At 41.4% G+C, this 5,348-nt stretch overlaps 1 pseudogene across 1 annotated transcript; it reads right to left on the minus strand.

The window, feature by feature from the left end:
* Positions 1-3,494: 3,494 nt before the first annotated feature.
* LOC308513030 (large ribosomal subunit protein P1-like) lies at positions 3,495-3,835 on the minus strand (annotated as a pseudogene). The gene has a single exon. The product of its transcript is annotated as a large ribosomal subunit protein P1-like (transcript).
* Positions 3,836-5,348: the final 1,513 nt, after the last annotated feature.

Below are 5,348 nucleotides of genomic sequence, written 5' to 3' on the forward strand. Positions count from 1 at the left end.
ATTAAATTTATTTGACAGACTAACCACAGGAGTAAGTTCTTAGTAATTAAAGAAGTTGTATATATATACCAAATATAAATTCATGTTCATGTACCCACTATTACACATGAGAATATCCATTGATATATCAATAGCAATGGCCAGAATATGAAAATAATCCAAATGTACATCTAGTGGTAAAATGGAAAATGAAAATAAACTATGGAATATTCAAAAGTGAAATACTACATATTAGTATTAAATCATACTGAAGAACTCTTCTAGTTAAAAGTGTGGTGATAAGCACATGGGTACAAAGAAATGTCAATAGAATAATATTGAAAATCTAAAAATAATTCGGGTCCATAAGGAAGGTTTTCATCTGATAAAGGTGGCAGCACATATTAGTGGCAAAAATTGACTTTTTAAAAAATAGGCTTAGGAAATGGAAAGCTATATGAAACAAATAGATAAAGTTAAATTACTCACATGAAAATTTCAATATGGATCAGAAATTTAAATGTTAATCACAAGGCCATACAAATACTAAAAGGAACTAGGATTACTCTGTAACCTGAGTATTGAGATAGACTTAATTAGCTTGATTAAAAGAAATATAAATAACTAAAATACCTGCATGGTAAAAATATATATATTTCTTTATGTTTCAGAAAAAAAAATATTTGTAACAGACACAACACACACACACACACACATACACACACACACACACAACAATATCCTATCTAATAAAAGACAAAAAGGGTAATTAACCATACCTCCGCTATGCTTCCCATTGGCTAATCAGGACGATATGCAAATTAACTGTCAACAAAGATGGCGGCCGGCAGCCATGCAGTTGAAGCGAATGTGAGGCTTGCTTGCTCCAGTGATGGAGGAAGCCAAGGTTCCCCGCCTGTTGCGGCCCAGCTCTGAGCTCAGAAGCAACAATGTTTCAATTACAGAAGCTAAAGAAACCCCAGATACCTGCTTTCAGCCGGCCATGGCCTCAGAGATGGGAGCGCAAGTGACGGCAGCAATGTTTCAATTATAGAAGGTAAATAAATCCCGGAATAAAAAAAGGAGAGGCTGGGAGCTTCAGTCATCCGCCAACCTGAAAACGGCCCTCAGCCCCTCATCCAGGCTGGCCAGGCACCCCACTGGGGACCCCCACACTGAAGGGGGTGTGACCAGCTAAAAACAGCCATCAGCCCCTCACACAGGCCAGCCAGACACCCACAGGGACCCCCAGCCTGATCCAGGACAACCTTCAGGGCAAACCAGACGGCCCCCACCCGTGCACCAGGCCTTTATCCTATATAGTAAAAGGGTAATATGCAAACTGACCCTAACAGCAGAAAGACTGGGAATCACTGGTCACTATGACACACACTGACCACCAGGGGGCAGACGCTCAATGCAGGAGTTGCCCTCTGGTGGTCAGGGTGCTCTCACGTGGGAGGAGCTCTGCTCAGCCACAAGCCAGGCTGATGGCTGCCAGTACAGCGGTGGTGGTGGGAGACTCTCCTGCCTCCTCAGCAGCGCTAAGGATGTCTGACTGCAGCTTAGGTCTACTCCCTGCTGGCAAGTGGACATCCCCCGATGGCTGCCGGGCTGCCAGAGAGATGTCTGATTGTCATCTTAGGCCCAATCCCCGGGGAGCAGGCCCAACCCAGCAGGTGGTCATCCCCCGAGGGGTCCCAGACTGCGAGAGGGCACAGGCCGGGCTGAGGGATTACCCCCCCCCCCCTGCCGAGTGCACAAATTTTTGTGCACTGGCCTCTAGTCTTAATATAAAAATAATTTTAAAAATGGTGGAACAGCATTAAGTAAAAATCTTAAGGACAATGGACTTAGGCAAAAGACATGAACAATCAACTCATTAAAAAAGAAACTGTAGTCCATCTAGTGTGGCTCAGTGGTTAAGTGTTGACTCATGAAACAAGATGTCAGCAGTTTGATTCCAGGTCACAGCACATGCCTGGGTTGTGAGTTCAATTCCCAGTGGGAGGCCTGAAGGAGGCAGCCAATCATTGATTCTCTCTCATTAGTAATGTTTCTAGCTCTCTCTCCCTCTCCATTCCTCTCTCTTTAGAATCAATAAAAATATTTTTTTTAAAAGAAACTGTAAAAAAATTCCACATAAATACTATTCAACTTCATTCATAATTGGAGATTCACAAATTCAACCTTTAAGCAAGAGAATTTGAAATTATCTAACAAAATATTAAATCATATATGCTTTTACTCTTTTTTTTATCTTTAATTTCCTCATCCCCCCATTAACCCCCAGCTTCTCCCCCCACCCCTACCACCACTCATGCTCTCATCTCCCTGTTGACCGTGTACATTGGTTTTGGTTATATGCATGCATACAAGTCCTTTAGTTGATCTCTTCCCCTTACCCCCACCCTCCTCTGCCTTCTCTCTGAGGATTGATAGTCTGATCGCTGTTTCTCTGTCTTTGGGTCTGTCCCTGTTCATCAGTCTATGTTGTTCTCTATATTCCACAAATTAGTGAGATCATGTGGTATTTATATTTCTCTGACTGGCTTATTTCACTTAGCATAATGCTCTCCAGTTGCAAATGGCAAGAGTTCCTTCTTTTTTACTGCGGTGTAGTATTCCATTGTGTAGGTGTACCACAGATTTTTAATCCACTAATCTGCTGATGGGCACTTAGGCTGTTTCCAAATCTTAGCTATGGTTAATTGAGCTTATTCTTTTACTCTTTAAATGAGAGATATCCTTTCAAAGTATTTACCCCAAAGATATTTCAATTATACAAAATACATATGCACAAAGTATTCCATTACAATGATATTTATAATGGAGAAATATTGAAAATAACCTAAGTTCTCACACATGAAAAATTATTTGAAAATACTTGGTTTGGCTATGAAATTGATCACTATGTATGCGTGAAAAGAGAGGGCCATCTTCATGAAGCGAAATGGAGGGACTTCTAGGATTTATTAACAAGAAAAATACAACTGAATATAAGTTTACGTTTTTATATAAAATGATGAGGTTTTGTTAAAATGAAGAAAAATGAGAAAATATACAGCATTTATTTATTTTTCCAAATGGAAACACAAGAAGGGCAAACAAGAATCTAATGACAGGGTATATAAATGCTATCTGTGCTTTTCCTGCAACTGTCCTGTGAATTTGAAACTATAAAAAAAAAAAAAAAAGACTTGAAACAGATGTAGCTGAAAAATTCAGAAAAGCAGAGTGGGATTTTTTGCCCACTATCAGTGCTGAGAAGACAGAAATACCCTCACTTCAGGAATCTCTTAAATAGAATATTTTTCGTTTCTTTAGAACAGCAAAAAGTTCTTAAAAGTAGTTTTTCCTCCCACATATTGCCTAGTATATACTATAAATAATAGAAAAAAAGAATGTTAATCATAGTCAGATTAATTAAATATAGACTGTCCCATCTGTTTTAATTTATACTTTTTTTTTTCTTTCGGAGTTCAGCTTTATATTGAACTTGTTACAAAAGAAGTTTAGTCAAAAAGACCAATGTCTATGTCATCATCAGACTCCTCAGATTCTTCTTTTTTTGCTTCCACTTTCTTCTCCTCAGCTGGGGCAGCAGTAGTGGAGGGGGACGGATCTCTTGCTGGTGCAGCACAAGTTGCAGGGGCAGGTCCACCAGCCCCTACATTGCAGTTGAGACAGTGTTGACATTGGCGAGAGCCTTTGCAAACAAACCTTGCCAGAGAGGTTCAACCTTTACACCAACGGCTTTAATGAGGGCATTGATCTTATGCTCCATCACCATCACTTCATCATCGTTCAGAATAAGGGCCGAGTAGATGCAGGTGAGCTCCAAGACGGAGGCCATAGTGAGGGCGAGCTCTGGGCGAGCACTGCCAGGAGCAGTGTTAGTCACCTGATGAGGGAGGGCCTCACCCACTGCAGCCTTAGCATCCTTGGAAGAACTGAGCACCTTACCGGCAGCTGGAGAAAACTAGTTTCCACAGTTTTCAGTTGGTTGCCTCAAGAGCTTTTGGCTTTAAAAATATTAAACTATATGTAATTAATTTCATTTTTAATTCTATCCTATATAATAAAAGACTAATATGCAAATAGACTGAATGGCAGAACAACCAAACAACTGAACAACCAGTTGTTATGACGCAAGCTGACCACTAGAAGGTATGCATGGAACATGGTGGGCATGGGCAGCAAGCGGCAGAGCATGGAACATGGTGGGCATCGGCCATGGCGGGATGGTGGACCAGGTGAGTGGGGGCGCCAGACCAAGGCAGGGCAACAGTCGCTGTCATTGGGCAAGCCTCTGGTGGTTAGTAACAATTCTTTGCTCCCATGTACCACGGTACTGCCCAGTGCTCGCACCAGCTACTGGTGCCTGGCACCGGTGCCGATCGCATGGTGCCGTCAGCAGATGTGAGAGGCAGCTGCCAGCCCCAATACCCCCTGAGGGCTTCTCCAACTTTCCCTGTTCCTGAGGGACAACTAGGGCAGCAGCCACCACTCCCATCCACTGACAGCACCGGACCTGCTTGCACCTGCTGCTGGTGCTGGCCCCAATTACTCAGCGCCATCAGCAGGTGTGAGCGGGGCTGGCTCCATCAACATGTGAGGGCAGTGGTGGTGGGAGGGCCCAGGCGGAGCCACGGAGGATGGGCCGAGACCCCCCCTCCCCCGTGCCCCTCACAGCCTTGCAGCCCACAGTTCCTTTCAAGGGGCATGAATTCATGCACTGGGCCCCTAGTATTTTATATAAAATACTGTCCAAATCATAATAACTTCTAAAATCAAAGTCAATATTAACAAAGTTTTTTTTTTATATTTGAAAAACATATTTTTATATTAATAATACGCAAAAGACATTTTAAAGCAATTTTTGTCTATATCACTTAGCAGTAAGCCTAAGCCAAGTACATAGTGTGGTCACTAGATGGTTCTTCTGATCAATGAGCTTTAGCTAAGTAAATAAAGAATAAATGTGGACAATCAAATGAGGATGTAAAGCTCTCTCTTTGTGTGCAAAGCTGGAATATAAGGTATTAAATACTGATGGTTACTGCTTAAGAAAAACTATTTATTTTGTTTATTTTAAAGACAAAATTCCATTTCAAAAAAATAAAATTATTTTAGGTATAAAGTAAGAAATTTGGAACATAAGTAAATTCAATACTAGCATTACTATTGAAATACACTACCAAGATAGTGCCATATATAGGAAAGGCTATTAGATTATGAGCAAGAAAAACTAATTTTCGCATTCTGCTTTCAGCACACTTGAACCTTTCTTATGAATGTTCTGCACCCTCTCTGAGGAGGATGCTGGACAGTTGAGTAGTCTGCCGTGATGTTTTTAGCAAATGAGA

The sequence above is a fragment of the Myotis nattereri genome (genome assembly GCF_964212035.1).
Source record: "Myotis nattereri genome assembly, chromosome: 1".
Taxonomy (NCBI): domain Eukaryota; kingdom Metazoa; phylum Chordata; class Mammalia; order Chiroptera; family Vespertilionidae; genus Myotis; species Myotis nattereri.